At 42.3% G+C, this 19,680-nt stretch overlaps 1 protein-coding gene across 5 annotated transcripts in view; it reads right to left on the reverse strand.

The window, feature by feature from the left end:
* AKAP13 (A-kinase anchoring protein 13) overlaps positions 1-19,680 on the reverse strand; it is a 217,853-nt gene that overhangs the window by 181,365 nt on the left and 16,808 nt on the right. For all 5 annotated transcript variants that reach the window (XM_075100605.1, XM_075100604.1, XM_075100603.1 and 2 more), the window contains exon 2: positions 15,429-15,484. The gene's annotated coding sequence lies outside the window, so the exon portion shown is untranslated. The remainder of the gene's footprint in view (positions 1-15,428; positions 15,485-19,680) is intronic.

A 19,680-nucleotide genomic window follows, 5' to 3' on the forward strand; every position in this document is an offset into this window, starting at 1 on the left:
AAGGAGGGCCAAACTACCAACCCAACACTTTAAAATACAGTTCAAAAGACTGCTCCATTTCTTCTTTATGTTCTTTTTCAACAGGACAAATCTTCTCATGGCGCAGTGTAAAACTAAAATCTTAGACGAAAGACACAGACAAGAGTACCATTTTGGGGACTGAAGCTGTGCAAAACGTGCTGGCGAACTGTTCTGGGAAACATCTGTATTACACAGGGAACAAGGTCCACTTCGAGGATCCAGCAGGGTCTCTGCTTTGCATTTCTTCCCTCAGCTGAATGTATTTGCCAAAACAATGCACTTCTCAATGCTTTCCAGCTGTGATTCAAACCCTCTCCCCCTACTGCTGGATCTTACTCTTCCAGGAAGATCTCACAATTCAGTCACTGGTAATAGGTCTTCCATCACAAAACCACAGAGACATCCTTCATTATTAGTACTATTTCCAAGCATCCAGGGTGTTAACAAGCAGCATATGCATAGGCATGAGGAGATGGGAGGGCATTTATAAAAATGTTTACTCACTGTGAAAGTCATCTTTAACTTCCCACGAGTATGATTCCACACACACTTGCGGTAAGGCAGGTTGTATTATTCTCTCCTCTTGTCCAACAGTTGCTATTACTGGACCTGGCAAGGCAGCATGTGACACAAAAATGCAGCTGCATTTTTGGCTCAGAAGCCTCTACAAGAGCCCATGAGTCATGAGCCAAAAGGCCCACATAAAAGCAACAGAGAAGAATGCAGATTCAGTCGTCTTTTTATTGTAAGCATGTGTGTCTTTACTGGATGGTCCTGATGCATATAAATGACGAAAACAGAAGTCATTTTGAAGCTACAAGAAAGGAAAAGTCCCTTCAGTCAGGTAACTTGGCCTCCAACTGCTCACGGCCACTTTACATAGAATGGAAAGTCTACCACTGACCAGAGAGCATCTGAGCCACACAACATAACACATGCTGAGACATGCCTCTCAGCTATGCTTTTCTAGAAGCCTTGGGGTGATGTATTTTTTGTTGTTCTGGTGGTTTTAGTTCTTTTTGTAGAATTTCTCACTATCAGCCCGGGATACTGTCATCCTAGATGCACAACACTGAGCTCTCCTGCAACGCTGTCCTGCAGTAAAACATCCTGCATCTGCCTGTTGTACTGCAAATGAAGTTTACAATGCAACAATTTGTGCCTCAGATACGTCATTTCTCTGATTAAAAATTCTATTCTAATACATTTGTTACTCTTAACTTTCAGGCTTTCAGGACTGATCAAGTGTTTCAACCTGTTTTTTGTTTGGTTTGGGGTGTTTGTTTTTTTTTAAATGAAAACAATCCAAACGCACCCCTTTCCTACACTGATTGGAGCGGGTATAATAAACATGAGACAGAAGGGAGCGTGAGACCAATCTGGACTGTGGCCTGCAGAAGAATGTCTCAGGCCTTCTCTTTATCACCAGCTCAGGGACACTGTCAGCAAGAAGCTGTTCCCACACTACATCATGTTGTCTGCCTGCAAGCAGCAGCCCTGCACCGAGCCAGCTCAGCAGAAGCGGGACGGATGAGAGCAGTAGTAGAGGGAAAACAAGGCACCAAGAATTACCCTTCAGTGGCAATAAACAGCATGAGTCCACCTTAGTTTCCCTCCTCCTCAGATGTTTTGTACCGGGTGGATAGAGCATGAGAGGGATGAACACTCTAGGTATACCCAGGCAGCATTGCACAATGCTGTTCACGCAGCTACCAAAAGAGTGCTTGCTCTACTTGGTCTAGCTGCTGCATTAGTATCTAACCCACCTCGCAAAAGAGATCCTTTATGTCCTTTATTCCCCATAATATAAAGCTGGAAAGCTAGCAGCTTGTGTTTCTTCCCATTTGAAAGGGTCCCACCAGCAACCTAGCTCTCACACCCAGCTTCACTCCTGTTAAAAACTAGCTTTGATCATTGCTGTTCGACACACAAACTTACTCCTCATCGGCATCCACGATGATTAACTACCACAGCAAGCATGCGTCCTACCTCTCAGGTACACCATGTTTCTGGGGAAGCATTGCTATTACAAGGCAATGTGAGGCAGAAGCGAGGACTGGAAGGGAAGTACCCTAAAGGCAGCTAGAAAATCCTCACTGATTTTTGATGGAGAATTTTCCAGCCCTTTCTGAACTGCAGCGGCAGGAGGAAAGAACACTAAATATAACCCCATGCCTTCACAGAGCAAGGAGGGGAACATGAGCAACAAGAGGAAACTCTCTGAAACAAATGTCGCCAGATGCTTCACAGCTTAAATGGAAACGATGGAGCATTGGGCTGTTGATGTTCAGACAATGGTCATGCGTAGTAGGATTGAAAAGGGTGCTCAATACGTTCAAAGAATTTGAAGAGATTGTTCAAACACAGCAAAGAAATACAGGTGTATCCCAAGACAGACACAATCACAGCAGCTTAAGCATTGTATCTCAAAAAACCATAGGGTTCATTAAGTTGCCATCTTGTAACTTTTGCTCAGTTTGAGGACCCAACTCTGTTCAACCTCCAGTAAGAGCTGCCCGCTTTTGCTTTGTGTGAAGAGGTTCCCCACCTCCAACTTACCACCCTCCTAAAAGTACGGTGAGGGAAAGGTATGAAGGCTGCTGTTGGATCCTCCGGTCTGACAGGTCCAATGGGAGGTCTCAAGAGCACAAACTCCTGAGTTCTCCTTTCGATTCCACCACCCTCCAGCATTTGCATAATGAGGTTTTGTTACTCCTGTGCGTTCCAAGTCACAGACGAAGTCAAGAACTGCTGGCAATGCTCAACCAGCCGTGTTTTGGTTGGTTACATATTATAACACCGAGGTACCTAAAACTGGCCTTTTGGGCACTCTGTGCTAGGCAGCCCACAAGCACTATGCAGAAAACACTGCTAGGTCTTGAAAGGCATTACAATCTTTGCTAGTGCCCTTTATTACTCTTCAGGAAATGGCAGGCTCATTTTCCACAGTGATAAAGTCCAGTGAATTCTTCCTAAACTGGATGGAAATCTGAAAGCTTAACAGACATAATAAATCGTGCATTATCTGTGTTACCGAGCCAGTTTTACACAAATAAATACATCTAAATTAGACTGCAATCTGCACATCCTCCTTCATGTGAATAGCAGTTCTGACTTTAGTGGGGCTACTCCCATAAGTCAAGGAGAGAGGGGGTCTTCTCTTTTATATTATGTAAACCATGGGTGAATTAAATTCCTCCCACACAAAGCTCTCACATAATCCCTGCTGCAGCTTGCTCCTGGCTCATAAGAATATTCATCTCCACACAGCTTCAAAAGGTGTATGCTTTTCAGCATCACTGTCAGGCACTTTTTTCTTTTCATTACGAGGAATGTACTGTGAATTGAAAGAAGGTTTGAGGTTTGGTTTGTGTTTTTTTTTTTTGCATTCCCTTGTAGTGTAACAACAAGATTTATGTCCCTTGCAATTAAAAAAATTATAGTCCAAGAGTATAGCTAAAACCTTAAAAGGACTAAATACAGAGAGATACCTGGAAGATTACTCCTTACCACCATCTCCAACACTAATATTTCTTTCAGGCCTAGGGCTCTAGGTAGCAATTGTGCATCAAGGCCATGTTCTTGCCTGGACAAGCTGCGTGTTTTTAGTAACATAAAGACCACACATCTTAGAAGGTCATGGCAGCACAGAGGCTAAGCATAAAGGCTAACAGCAAGACAGAAAGAACATCAACTTTTCCAGTATTATCCATAAATGTCAAACATCATTCTGCATCACTATTTGTCCCTAAAAAACCTACACCCCATCTGTGTGTCTGCAAAAGGACTTCTCACTTGGCATCAATTATCACATGAAAGAGGGACTACGCACAAGGGGTCTCATTTGCACATACCTTCCTTATTCTCTTTATAGGACCTGATTTCCAAAGTTGCTCAAATAGCCCCAACACTGCACATTAAAATGGAAGAATCATTGAGCAACACCAGCAACCTCCCAACACACTCCCCAGCCTCAAGATGCCGAACACCTTGTTTGCCCCTTTCCCCAGGGCTCATGAAGAAGCTGGGAGAGACAGCAAGCAGCAGAAGCTGCAGAGCATGGCAGTGCTCCTGCAAGGGAAGGAGATCCTGCCATCACCAGACTCCTCCTCCCCCTCCACAAAAGTCCACTTCAGCTCTATAAATACACCAGCTGGATGGAAGGCTAAACACGCCCATGATTTCACTGGCAAGGACAGGTTACAGCGTAAATCAGTTTTGTCTCAGGATGCCACATTGATAAATGTCACTCCAGAGCCCTCAAGTCAGTGGCACTTCAACTACCCCACGGTGCAATAGGAACATAAGTTTAGGAGAAACTATAGATGCCGTCACATCACAACAATACCAACAAGCGAGCTCTATAGTTCTTACATTAATCCCTTTTTTCCTTTGCTTTTATGCATTTAATTTAAAATAAATATCAACCTGTGCAGTACCTAGAGCAACAAGTAGGATTCGTAGCTACCTTGATTAAATGCCAGTAGCTTATTCCTTTAAGTACACGATGTTTAATTAAAAAAACAGATTAAGCAAAATTGGTTTGTTAGTCAGACCAAGGTCAGCTGGTATAAAGGCACTGCAATCTTAGAATATTTTTCTTACTGCATTGCAATGGCTTGAATACACCATTTAATTATGTAAATACACAGAGGTCATGACCAAGCCAATATTCAAGTAAAAATTGTTCCAAGTCACTAAAGGTATCCCAGGTTCTTATAATTCCCCATGCAAATGAAGAGCAGCAAACGTTTATCCCTCCATTTCCCCCAGCGTTACTGGTTTACACTCCCGTAGCTGAGGCAACCACACCAAGCAGCTCAGCGCCTTTCACAAAGATTAACTTCTTAAATGGGCATAAACAGCAAAGGTTCCGCTCCAGCCAGCTAAGGTGAATGGTGGACATACAACTCGTGGGCTGGGGCACAGCACAGGAGATCACGGGGTGACCTCCTCATGGAGGTCATCTCACCACCTAAAGCTCCACACACAGCAAGGTCTGCTCTGAGTTTTAGATTACCTGATGTTTGGTTTATTTGCGGAATGTCATTCCTTGCCAAACAAACTACTGGGAAAAAAGAAAGAAAAAAGGTTGTAACAACTGGCTGAAAAGAGGATGGGAAAGAGCACAGCAACAAGCGCTAAAGGCACCCAGAACAAAATTTTATGTACTGACAACATTCATGCACCTCACAGCAGTGTCAGGAATACTTTAAATTAGCAAAAAATGCCAATTGTCCAGGTCCTGCTGCTGCACATTCAGCTCCATCTCACCCCATGAAGACAATGGCAATTCAAGTCTAGATCTTCCAAGAGACTCCAAGTTTCCTAGGGATGCTGGATACAACTCAGCATAAAAAACCCCACAAACTTAGCTTTGTAACACACACCAGTTTAACAAACACTAGCATAGTTTAGCTAAAATTGTACGACCAACTTCCTCCTTCCTTTCCTTCCTCTCCCACCCCTGAGAAATGATGTGAAATACAAGGTAGTGCTGCAGCAGGCAAACATTAATAGTGCCTGAAACCACTTAACAATCCATTCTCCTTTCCCTTCCCCTCATTTTTATTTTCAGAAAACCCACATAACCCGCCTCAAAAGTATTCTAGCATAACAAAATTTTTCCTCCTTTGCTAGATTGAGTATAGACCTAACTTAGGATTAAGTACAACTCAACACATACCTTATCTGAATCCATAAATATCCAAGATTAACAGATACTGAGGGAATCAGCTGACAGGACCACACAAAAAAAAATTACATTCTTCTGTATCATCTACACAGCAAGCTCAACGCCCAAGGGTAACAGCAAGGACCTGAACCAGAGTACATATCAACGTGACAGAGACTATTCACAGGTATTTTCATGAACCTGCCAAAGACTTAAGGTTTTTCTTGTGAAATCTGATGTTCTGTAACTTGGCTCTACTCCATTTTACTTCGTTCAAAGTGTGACCGACGTTAGGAGCCTGATCAAATTCCTTGCTTTATCCACGCTTGAATTAAAGCCTTGGCTCAGCGAGGGGAAGCAGACCAAGCTACACGAGCTTTTCTTTTGTCAGAGGATGCCAGCCATAAATGCTGGTGTTACCTGTGGCACTGGCAAGTTCCAGGGAGCTTCAGTTTCGTTACAAACAAAGGGATTTCAGCTTTTTGTGAAACAGTTGTTTCTGCATCTCTTGTTAGACAGTCCAGTGCTAAAGTTCTGTTTTCATCTGCAGAAAATACACTAAGCCTCTTTAGAAGTCCAGCCTACTCTGATCTGAGAAGTGGGAATTTCTTCAAATAACTAATCAAATCATGCTCACATGGCTGGTTTTCAGCTGTCTAGTACCGATGAATACCAGAAAAGTTTCAAAACATTTATAGGTCAGATAAAGGCAATGCGAGTGCCTCACAAAGGCAGCAGTTGCCATTACAGGATAACTTCTGCAGAGGGAGCACCACATCTGGCCACAATAGCCACAACAGCTCCAAATGAGCCTTCCCCCAATCTCTCCTGGGAAAGCACCTTCTCATTCTGTCCCTGCCACAGGCAGCACCAAAACACTTTTGGCTTGTAGCCTTCATCCACACGCACATCCATCCCCAACCTCAGTCCAGGTCTGGCCGTGCCCTTGGACTCTCCCCCAGCTCCAAGGGTCCCCATACCCACTATGGAGAGAAGGGCAGCTAAGGATCATGCAACTCCTCTCCAAGGAAGCAAATCAAAAGTCAAAATGGTTTCCCTAAAGGACAAGTGCCAGACCTTTGTGCAGGGCCTGTGGGAGAGACAAGGGAGGAACTGGTGGAAGAAATGCTTTGTTTGCTGCCAGAAACCAATGCCACCTCACAGGTGTGGGCAAGAGGGTCAAGATGTCCATGGGTACCCCTGGAACAGGGCAAGGTGAGATAAGAACCCCTATTAGGTTCAAAGGGGTTTCTACAGAGGAGATAATAGAATTATAGAATGGTTTGGGTTAGAAGGAACCTTTAAAGACCACCTAGTCCAGTCCCCCTACTATGTGGGGGACATCTATCACTACTAGATCAGGTTGCTCAAAACCCAACCCACCCTGACCTTGAACACTTGCAGGAGAGAACAGAACTGCTTGATCTTCGAGGGCCAGACTGACAAACTGGTGGCAGGAAGGAGGACCAGGAAAGAATTGAAGGCTTGGGTCAAATGGGAGGAGTGAGCAAACAGGAGAGAACGGGTCAGGGAAAACCTGCGTGATTCAGCCGAGTGCTTGCGCAGCAGGAGCTGGAAGTCTCCTCCTTCAACAGTGTGCACACGCAAATGCAATATTTTACTATGCTACAGCACTTTTAAAGTGCTCCAAGTGCTTCATAAATATTAATTAAACAATAGTATCCACAAATCAGAAGCATACAGACAGAGATACAGCTATCTCAATATTTAACTGTATGATAACTCAGGGAGCAAAAGCTACTTGTAACAAGTCACATACCCACACTTCTCCTGTCTCAAAGAGCCCAGGCTGTGTCCTACAGCCAGGCTGCACAGTGCTTGCTAAAAGAGGCCAGTGTTCAGTATTTGAATTCAGACTCCTGTTTCAGTGTGTGACCCGACGCCTTGCACACCACAAGCGATCCCACTTCAGCCATCTCCCTAAGGCATTCCTTGATCGCCAGCCAAGCCCAACGCAGAGGTAATCTTACCGAAGTACCACCGGTACGTGGTTGTAAATTGTGATTTTGTGCTTGAATTGTATCATCTGCCTTCCCTAGCATTTGGGCTTCGCAAAGCATTTTCAGCAATTTCATCTCGAAGTGCATGTTTCACAACACTGATTTCTCTTTAATTTTTTTTTTAAATGGCTTTTATTAGTTCAACCACATTTGCCGAGTTGCTCAGCTGCCTAATTTCAAGTTCACCTTTAGGTATAACTTAAAAGGAGGGAAAAAGTCGTCATACCAAGTAAGTGGGATGTGATGCTTAACATCAAGGTTTACACTAATACACTTCACAGTATCGGCTGAGGGTCAAGAATTGTGAATTTACTCTGCAACACAGGAGAATTAAGGAAGGAAAAGGAGGAAACCTAGCCAAAACTTGGAAATATGTATACTCTTGATTAATACAAGACTACTAGGAAAAAGCAGATGTGAAATTACACCTTGTTTTATTCAGGGGAGAAGCCAAAGTCTACAAGAGCCAAACTGAACTTATTCTATGCAGTGGCAGACACTGAAATACAGCAAAGTTATTCCTTCAACATTAATAAAACATGTTGTATACAGAGCACTTTTTTTCCCAGTCCTTGAAACCCTGCCAAGTCATAAGCTTTTTATGGGAACATTGAAATGGCTGTTGATCAGAGTCATACCCATATGAGTTTTAAATTTTACCACCACTTAGGCGCAAGGGCTTCCCCCCCATTCCCTCACACAAATTTGTAATTTTTTGAGAAGCCTGATGAACTAAAAGCTCACATACCCTCAGCCTATGAAGATACTGAATTCAGTCTTGAATTGTGAGCTGAACTCAGGCCTTGAAAGCATTACGTACTCCTCCACCCCTAGAATGAAGTTCCTCAAAAGTAAAATTTTACATATGAAAAATAAGAACTACTTGGGAAACAAAATCAGAGAGCGAGGTCAGCTTATTACCAAGAGCACTATATTCTCTTTCTCATCCCTCCCCATCAGCATCTGCTTTTTCCAAGTCCTAGGCTTTACTTTTCAAAAAGTTAACACTGATTCATAAAAATACAATTAGTTTGGAAGTACAAGGCTGCTGGCACCCAGACAAGTGCTTGATTGCTTCGTTGTTGCATCTAATGCGATGGAGCTTCAACTGAGTTGGAAAACTTCATAAAAATTGAGGGGCTTCTTCCTTTCTCATTAACACATGAAGTTTAACAGCCTGGCATGCAAACTTCTCTCTAGCATTATGTTTTTGGGATTACTCATCTACTCCCACAGTCTACAAGACTTTTTACAACATGCTACCCAGTACTTTCCCCTTTCCAGTTTAAAGGCTTCGATTTGGCATCCTCTGTATCAAGCCAACTACAGTGGCAAAGATGCTGCACCAGAAGACCTTCAAAGTATCTTAACACTCATCAAAGTATCTTAACATCCTTAACACTCATCCCACATGCCTCCTATGTGTATTCTGTAACTCTAAAACTAAAATCTGCGTCCACTGCTGTATATATCCATTCCATCACTGACACAAATTTTAAAAAGTATTGATTAGGTTTGCAATGGTTTCAATTTAATATGGAAATGGCAAAAAGTACACAGCCTATGTCCAAATAGGTCTATCTTTCAGGTCGCTTGGCTGGGAGCTTTTGTGTGCTTTGTATACCATCCTGATTTATGTTTATATAAATAATGACAAATATTAGTTTTAAATTTACAAGTCATTGCTTTATAATATGTCCCCAATCCTATCTGGATAAAGAGCTTATATTAAACAAAACTGTTTGTTTGTACTACTAGTACATCTAATAGGAAATACTTAGAATCCCACACGTTCAAAGCAGGACAAAATGACAGCCTATCCTTCCGTGAAGGGCTGCTATCTCTTGGTACCAAGAGGCCAGGAGGACCACGTGCAGATCACAAGGCCTGAAAGTTCAAGTCAAGAGAAGCTGATCTGCAGAACCTCAGAGTCCACCAAGAATGTCACATGCCCACCAGGCCCAGGAAAACAGGAAAAAAGCAAAAGCCCTAAAAATCACCTTGTGCTTTGGCAGCAATAAAACGGCTAGAAGATGTGGGAGAATTAAGGAAGAAAAAAACCAGCCAAATCCCAGACATACATGTGCTCCTGGTTAATGTGAAGCTTCTAGGAAAAAGCAGATGTACAGTCCCACCTTGGTTCATTCAGGGCAAAAGCAAAGGACTAACAGCCGCTTGAGCTCACTCTGGGCAATGAGAAATATTGAAATAAGAGTTTAAAGACAGCAAGACGATGACCTCAAGCCTTTCATACATTATTTGTGTTGGCTGTCCCACTGTTCTGTTATTAAGGAAAGGCCAAAACAAAGATATTTATTCTGTTACTCTTATTATTCATTGGTATCTACAAACACACAGAAGTCAAAGGTTTAGTAACTGTAGAAAGCCCAGCGCTTAGATGAAAGTTGGTTTCTGTTAGACTCGCCTAACTGGGATGTACCAAAATTTGCAGGAAGGTTTTGGGATTTTTATGTTTCAAAATTAAAGATTATCTAAGATTAAAGCATATTGAAGGAATTAACTGTCTATTCTATAAAACCTTGTATCTGTTTGTACTATTGATCGCTACCCAATACAACCTCTTATGGCACAGCATGCACCTGTATGGGAAAAGAAGAGGCCGCCTCCAGTGTGCAGAGACCCAAAACGGTTCACATTGCACAGATACCACAGTTGTAACCCAAGAGCCCAAACACATCGATACTGCAACTTGCCACCTCAGAATAAAAGAAAATTGTGTTCAGTAAATCTGAAAGTGAGTTTTAATGCTGCCTTAAAACAACCACTCCCACATGCGAACCAGTTACTGGTGCAAGCACTCGAGCGTGACAGCAAAGACAGAGCATCACCTTTTTCCTCCTCTTTTGAGTCCATAAAAAAATTACATGTTTCTATAAAGGTGTTTCTGGGTATCCAGGTCCTGTATTTTGTCTCATACTGATTTTGTACTCTGGAACTGTGCTTGTACAAGGACTAGCAGAGCAAAGCTGTCCTCTACAGCTGACATTCTTCTGCACTAGGACCACAAAGAGAAATTGCATGAGAGAAATACTTAAAATCACGAATACTTTGTGAAATCTCCTCAGCACACTTTACATGCCCTCTCGCATAGTGACTGCATCAACTCTCCCCTCTGCCTATAGACTTAAAAAGCATTTCCCCAGTTTGTACATGGACGAGAGCAAGTCAGTTCTGAAGGGGAAAGAAGGAGAAAGGCAGCACTCAAAACTCCAAGGATTATTTACAAATAAGGTAAAGCCCTATAAACTTGGCTATTGAAGAAAGATAATCTTCTCTAGCTTATGCCAAGTGGGTCAGACAGAGGAAGAACCTCAGCAATCTTCAAAGTCAAAGCAGATGGGGAAGTGAGTAAGTGCCCATGTGAGCGAACAGGAAACAAGCTCTTGTTCATTTTAGCTTGTTTCAGAGCTTCAGTTTTCTAAACAACATCAAAAATGTCAGACCATTAACTGACACGAGCAGAAGAGCTCAGTCCTGTAACAAGCATTAGGAGAACTGCAGAGTAATTACTTAAGACTGCTATTGATAAAAAAAAATCCTGATGTCTGTAGACTGATGATGTTGCTTAACTTGGTAGAAGGGAGACAGGTAAAGGGAAGGAAAAGTCCTAAGAGGCAGAGACAGGGAGAAATGTTCTTTGCTTTGTAGCTATGAAAAAATCACTTAGGATTCTTTATCATTAGCGCTTCAGTACCACCGATAAATATTTATGTAGCTGTAAAGCAGGCTCTACTTTAGAGCTAACTGTAGCTCTAATTAGAGTATTTTCTAAAAAAAATAACACATGAGCTTGTAACTAATTTTTTTACCATTTTTGAAATAAAAAAAAGCAGCAGTCCACACATGCTACAGAATGAACATACATTGCATTCCTTAAAAAGCTGAAGTTGACCTCCTCGTCCTTTCTCAGGCTTTACATCACTAGACAAGATCTGGGCCAAGACCATTTCCATACACAGGGATGCATCTCTGTCTCAGGATAACCTCATCATCCAAGTGGTGAAACCTAAACCCAACTAATCTCTCCCAGGGTTATGCTTGTGGAACTGGGAATCCCTCCATCTGCCTCAGCAAAATAAAAAGATCACTGGCTGCAAAATAAACAGCACATTAATGACAGAACAATAGCCCTTCCAGTCAACGTGCTTCATGCCACCCACCAAGGGCTAACAATTTTCTACCAGATCCCTCCCCCTTAAACAAAAAGATCATACTTTGAAGAAAGAGCTTGTGCAAGTTGACAACATGCAACTTCTTTTGGATCCGTACCAAGAAAGGACTCCCTTCCTCCCTGAGTTCCTGGGAGTTTTTCAAGCTTTCTGCAAGCAGAAGCAGCAGACCCTGAAGGAGCACAGAAATATTGTTTACCATGTTCTTAACCAGAAACTTTTCAACTGATTGAGCTGGGAACAGTAGAAGGAGTATTCAGTGCTATAGTTTGCTAGGAAGACAGAGAGCCAAGGACATGCTGAGGAGATGCTAGTCTTCCAAAGAAAATATTGCAAAGAGAAACAGGCATCCTTCCACCACTTATTTTAGGAGGTGGCTGCTGAGCTGCATCAGCATTCCACTAGTGTCTCCATGAGTGTTTTTTGCCCAAGACTTCTGCTGGAAGAGCCAGAGCTGCAAAACTTTTTAGAAGACTCCACAGGAAGAGGCACTGAGTGGTCGCACAACTCCAACCTGCTCTAGATACTTGAGTTTGCAAAAATGAAGATGTGTGTGAGCTTCTGATATTCAGGCTGAGTTGTCTGGAGCATGGACAAGACAGGAATAGGCTTATGAAGTCTTTGCTTGTTTTTCTGTGTGTGTTTATCTACACAAGAAGAAATTTGCTAAGGTGAGAAGCGTGATGGAATAGGGAGAGGCTGTGTTACAAGTAATGGGGGGGGGGCCCACTTCAAACTGCCATCACTCTAGCAATTTTCCCTTTTACCAGTTATTACAAGCCAAAAAGTTAACTACCTTGCTTTACATAACTTTTTACCATGATCACTATACCTTTTAGCAAAGACACCATCATTCTCTCAGCACCTTTAAAAGTTTTAGGATGGAAACCAAAGGTTCGCCCATATTCTTCTCCCCACTAAAAAAAAAAAAACCCCAAACCACCAAGAAAACAAAACAAAAGACACCCTGGAAAAAATGCTAAGCTTGAAGGACCATGTAGAGCTGTATCTGCTATAGTCAGACCTCCACTCTGGTATAGGGGGAAGCAAAACAAGAGATGCAAATTAACAGAAACTCATATTGGCTTTTTAACAGCTTCTCCACAAAAAGGATTTTTTTTTTCTTTTGTGGCATGTGCATTTGACCTGGGTCAACACTGCAGTGTGGGGAGTTGAAAAGGGATCACCTGATGAAACAGAAATACCCTCCCTCCAAGCTATATTGCAGGAATTACAGGCGAGCACCCCGATCGCAGCAAACACAGTAAGAGCCTTCTCGAACAGCACACATTCTGTGTCAGCAAAGCAGTGTTAATACAGAACTCAATTCAAATAAAGGAGTAACAACCCTTCGGAAAGGGTAGGGCTCCATCAGGCTTCCACCATACCAAACAAAGACCATCTAAGATATTCAAGCTGTTGCAAAAAAAAAATTATTAAATCAAAAGGAGGAAAACAGTGTCAGCCTTGTACGCGTTTCATTGTTGAATAATGACAGTGTTTACCTTTCCAGCATAATGCATTAGTGCTCTGGATCCAACTTTAAAGCACAGTACACGACAGAATTAATTACGTCCTTTCCTCTTAACTACCATTCCCTGGGTTATTTATTAGCTAGGTCTGCATGTATTCATAGATGTGTCTAATATACAAAGTTAAAAGGATTTAAAACTGCTGCTTAAATACCTCCCTGGTTTGCAAAGTCCTCTCCACTCTCTGAACAAGCAGCAGCACCAATAAATAGAGCCTCAGGCTGCAAATTAGTCACTCCTTAAGCTACGCAGCAGTTGAGGAAGATGTGGGGGAACCACAAGCATGGTGCGACAGGCAAGCATGTCTCATGAGCAACACGTTGCTGGATCCCAAGCAACAAGCTATCTCAGACATGTACCATAGGTGGCTCTGCTAAGTCTTTTCTCTGAATTAGTAGAATGCAACAGATGCCAGCACGTCCAGCTTCAGCCTTGTCTTACAGTCCACTCCTGCTTGTGGGTTAGCAAACCACCAGGCAGACCATCTATCAGGACTAGGAAGCCCAGCTTAGGTGGGACACCCACAGCTTGGAGGCCACCAGCCAATTCATGTGCGTTTCTGGAAAAGAAAAAAGCCATGCTACACAAGATACATTGAGTTCAGTACCTTGACAAAGTAGTGGCAGATAAACTCAGACAAGCTACCTAAAAGGAAAACTAATGGGAACCCAAGAGCATCTCTGGAGTTTTTTATTTTGCTAAAATGAGGTTTTCAGACTAAAGACTTATTCACTTTCCTGGAGACCTCCCTGAAGAGAGACAAATGCCAGGGAAAAGCAGACTAGAGAAGACTTCTGTTTTAAGGCTAGATCAATTTTATTTCACTGAGGTTCATCATCTCAAGTGATGGAGGCCAGAGGCTTCCACACTGACCATCCACTGGAGAGAGATCAAAAGGGAGAGAGGGTGGGTGCTGCTACAGACCCAGCAGCAGAAGACAGAGAGAGAAAAGAAAACCCTTTCACAGACACTTTGCAAAGAGCAGCACTTTTATCTTTGTCAGCATAGACGCTACGATAGTATATTCTCATGTGACTACTGCAGTCACTGCTTGGCCTCATCCAGGATTACAAGCAACTCCAACTAATACCTAATACATCAAATTAGCTGCGTATCTGGGGGTGAACTTGTTGCCTTGCATCAGAGATCAATCAAATCTTCTCTCCATCACAGAGAAAGGAAAATACAGTACATTTTGGTACAGCAGCACACTTAGCTCTTCCACCCATCACCCAAGCCACCGCTGGGCTGGACTGGGGCTCATGAGAACGTCCCTGTGCTATGTAGCAGCACGGGAACTGGGTTTGCAAAGGGATTTAGAAGTAGACAAGACCACGTCCTTGCAATCGACGCTGAGAAACGCTGTTTATCATCGATGAGCTTGAAATTGGCATTTTAGAGGTATAGATGGGGTTCAGAAAATGGAAGGAGGGGTGTTAAGTTTGTTTGGCTTCTCCCATCTTTTGAGCTAAAAAAACCCACTCTCAAGCTTCTTATGATTTGTCCTCCATGTCAGAAACTCCTGCCTAAAGCTGTCGAGAGGAAGAGGGAAGAGAAAGGGATGGAGGAAGAGCAACTGCATCTACAGAAGCAGAAAATATTACGGCTTCATTTTCCTAATTAAATGACATTAAGTGATAGCAACAAAACAAGTTTACTTTCCAGAAAAAAAATATGCCAAGCACATCTTGAAAAAAATTGGTGAGATTATGCAGTAATATGCAGATGAAAGCTGTATTTCATTATTCAGCACCACGTCCACTTCATTTGATTAAATTAATAAATTAGGTCCTTATGTCGTACTACAGGCAGTACCCTGACTCTTGTTTACTACATCTTTGTAGCCTTAACCACAGCACACGCAGCACAGCTGGCTGGCAGCTCACAGTTACAACACAACATGCAGAAGAAGTTAAGATAGGGGAAGTGATTCTAAACAACAACAAAAAAAAAAAAACCAGGCACCCAACAAAAATCTTGCTTCACTTACCTAAGCAAAGTTGTCATTAGGGAGTTTTCCAGTACTAAAATCCAAGAAAAAAAGGCCTGGAAAAAAACACACAAAAAGTCAAATTATTAGCAAGTAGGAAAATTCTCTCACTCACTTTTCTTCTTGGGAACCTGAAAAGTCAGTGATTTTAAAAAGAAGTATATTCACTCCATCAGTTGCATTTCAGATAGCTATTTGTAACAAAAAAGGTGCTCCTCAGGCAAACATATCAGAAACAAAAGGGCAGATTTTCCACTGCTGTTGCCAGTATTATGCCAGTGCAATTCCTCAAATGTCAATCACATTGGACTTCAACAAACTAGCAGTTATCCAGCAGACAAGTCAGGCCTAAGGCAATTAGCTAAACTGCCCCATTTCGATTTTCAGTTGTTTGTCACTCCCATAGAGCTGGATTATCAGAAAGTCTGGACCAAAATATGGGGTGGGAAGTGAGGAGTCGACACCCACCTCAGTAAGGCTGAAGGTGGCAGGAACCAAAAGCATTGCTTATAAAAAAGAAAAATCCTAATCACCCCAGGGCTAATTGCAAAAAAACTGCAAGGCAGCACAGCATGGATTGATATCAAGAAAGCTGTTATATACAAGACTTCATTATGGACATAAAAATCCAAAGCACACTGCAAGTTACTGGCAGAAATGGCATGTGGCCACAATAGATCTTACCAAAATCTGCGCTACCAAAAAAAGCACTCAAGGCTTGTTAAGACTCATGAATGCCGGGGGTGGGGACAGGACAGGACCAAAACCAAACAACACACACAACAAAAAAAAAACCCACCCCAAAATACCCAAACTAACTGAATAAGGATGATAGCAAGCCTCCAAATCAAAGAGGGAGTTATCACTGTTTAAAAGGAAGTAGTCATTGACTGTTCCAAGATTAAAAACTTACAATTCTGGCCCCGGCTGAAGCACTATCATTCACTGATCTGGTACAATTTAGTTGGGCTGATCCTCTGCTCAGACAGACAGGGCATTATCAAAAGTTCCTCTATTCATTTCGCTTCCTGTTAGCCAGTGAAAGCCCCTTTCATACGCTCCTCGAGAGGCTGTTAAAACCAGGGAAGACTTTCTGATACAGAAGATAAGGTAGTTGGATTTATTCACGAGAGGAGGAAGGGAAGTTGTACGGGCTGATTACAGCTGCTCCAAAGTTGAGGTTTGGAGGAGTGAGGTGGAAGATGATGGATTTCTTATTAGTAAGCATTATACCAATAGCATTACTGTTAGAACTAGGCATTACCTCTCCTGATATTCAACTACGGAATTGAGATTTTACTCTCATGTCAGTACCACCATATACAACCACATGGTTGAATAATTTAAAAATACACAGATGAGGCAGAATGGAACATTTTTTGAGACTGAATAAAAACCGAGAAGAAAAAAGCCTAAAGCCAACACACCACAATACCCAAGACCCAAAGGATAAACTAGCCAGAGGAAGATGAGGCCCAGAAATGCTCTCCAGCTTAAGCCAGTTCATGTATAATTTTCAGGGTCAGATCCTATTCTTGTTGCCAACATGAGCACTCAGACTTCAGTTGAGTAGGATGGTGATTTCCACATTACTTAACATGTGTCAGCAATTTTGAACAGTTGCTTTGCAGATTCTTAGAGCAAACCATGCAAAACCCCACCACTGAGAGCCTGGTATAGTACTTAGAGTTTCCAGGCAGCTTTTCATCTGCCATCAGGGCTCTGAAAAACATTCCCCCTGTTAATGTTCAAATGATCTGGTATAGTTAAAATAGTTTTAAAATGTAACAAGATGGAAATACAAACAAAAACACATTACTCAAGTTTAAGAGGGTCAAGCCAAAGCAGCAAAGCTCTACCAAAAGTTAGGGCTAACAATGATGGTTGCAGGGGTAAACCCTGCCTCTTCCTTCCCCTCTCTCAGACTATTCTTCTCCAAACGAACTAGGAAAATAAACAAGAATCAAAACACCCACAGAAGAAAATCGTATGCAGCTTTAAAAGAAAGAAAAATCTCAGCTATACTTCATTATTCCATCCAGTCCAAATACACATCAAGTCACTGTTTTCCCCTCTCACAATGCTAAATGAAATCAATACAAGCACAAATAATAAAATGCTTTTCAACACACTATCATATGGACAGGAAGACTTAAAATACAAGGTGATGCATTTTTGAACCAGCATCAGTTTGAATCAGACAGGAATGTAGTGCAAATCTCTACTGGACAGAAAAACGGAATAACCAAACGTAGAATGGCATAAAGACCCAACAGAGACAGTCCACAGGTTGCCCCTGGAGGGTGAAGTATCAAAGATCTATATAAAGTATATCGGGACAAGGCTGCCAAAGGCTGACAAATCATCTCTTGCTTTGCAGAACACCAATACGCAACCAAAAAGCCTCAACAAAATCCAGAGCTCATTTTGATCCGGTTTCTCCTTCAGGTTATTAACTCTATACAAAACTTCAGCACAAACTGCACAACCCTCCAGTTTGCTCAGTGGTCACATAATTTCTCCTCAGCTATCAAGCAGAAAATTAGGGAACCAGGAGACAACAGTCACTTTCTATTCTGTATCTCTTCAGACACATCTCTTTTAAGGCAAAGCTCAGCTGGCACTCACTCTCCCCACTTTGCATTGCAGTTGAGATCTTGCCTGTTGCAATCACCAACTTCAGTCGTAAACTACAGCGGCTTACTTGGCAAGTGCTCATACTCAGTGGGCATTTCAGAAAAAGCTGCCAAGACTCAGATTCCCCACATAGTAAATAAGGGTAATATTGCTCACCTATCTTTCACACATGCTTTGCAACACATTATCTGCAGAGGCGACACACTGTTATAGATCTACAATGCAGAAAAGCAATTGTTCATGTTAATTTGCAGTTTAGCACCATTAATAAAGGACAAGTTTATCAAAGCGCAAAGGGTGTTTCCTACAGTGGGAATGTCGTAATGGGACAACAAGACACAGCCTGCTTGTTCTGCATCTTTTGTAAGATTGTTGGGTTTTTCTTGTCACAAAACAACTCTTGTTGCACCAATATTTAATTAAAGACAAGGGAAGAAATTGCACCCAAACCTTCCCATTTCTTTTCAAGTCTGAGGAACCCGCGCTGGCAAGTTTCAGCTGATGAACCATCGATGTTCTCTGCATTGCAAGGATATGAAGAGGCATGGACTAGACGTTCCTTGGTCAACTCTCTTCAGCTTGATAAAGACCCAACTGCACGAGATGCTACAGCTGATGTGAGGGAGTCAGAATAAGTGTGAACAGTCTTCCCCTCCAAGTTGACAGACTACAAGAAAACCACAACAACAGGCCAATGCCCGCTATTACAGAGCTGGATGCAACTAATTTTGTTCAGTTAAAATAGGACTTCACACAGGTGACAGTTTCAAGGAAGCCAAAAAAAAAAAGAAACAGGTTTACTTAGCTCTTACATTTCACTGCCTGTCTTCTTCAAATTCAAAGTTGGTTGTTATGATGATGCTGGGGTTTGGTTTTTGTTTTGTTTTGCTTTTTTAATAACCCCTAAAACCCCAAAGTTCCTACTTTTAAAGACCATGTTAAGTTTTTTCCCCTCTTTCACAGGCCTGGCTATGCCTAGTTTCTAGCCTCCGTACTGTTACACTTGGAATAGTTGTGACTGAAGGCAATGGAAGATTTCAATAGCAGTTTCTTTGTCACTCCAAGAATCTGCTTCGCCACACAAGCCTGCAATTCCAGATTTCTGCATACATTGCAAGGGCCATGAGGCACAGATGCTTACCAGTGGCTGTAGTTCAGCACGTTCCTGGGCAGGTCTGTGGTAACTGTGCTTAGACTGTTAAAAAAGGTTTCAGCAGAGCAGAGAGATGAAAGTTGGTGAAGAAATCCAAATTTCAGAGAGCAAACCCCGCAGATGCAATTCACACTCTGCAAACTTGTGACACGCTGAAGGAGTACAGGTTTTCCATCTCATCCTCCGAGGGAAGCTGCAGCACATGCTTAGCGCTCCAGAAAGGTTAGAGGGTTGCCAGAGCATGCACAGGAGAAGGTTTGTGCTCAAGCAGAATAAAAAGCCTCTACTAAATTCTTGTAACCAATTAAGCAACAATTCTCCACTGAGAATACAGCATTGCCCAGCTGCTTACCTAATCCTCACCCCTGCTTCTTGAGCCGGCTTTCAATTTTTAAGTTTTCCACTTCTCTTCAGAAGCAAAAGACGAGTGAATGCTGATTCTCTAGGCATCCTGGTTAAAGG

This window comes from Phalacrocorax aristotelis, chromosome 7 (assembly GCF_949628215.1).
Source record: "Phalacrocorax aristotelis chromosome 7, bGulAri2.1, whole genome shotgun sequence".
In the NCBI taxonomy this organism is placed as follows: Eukaryota; Metazoa; Chordata; class Aves; order Suliformes; family Phalacrocoracidae; genus Phalacrocorax; species Phalacrocorax aristotelis.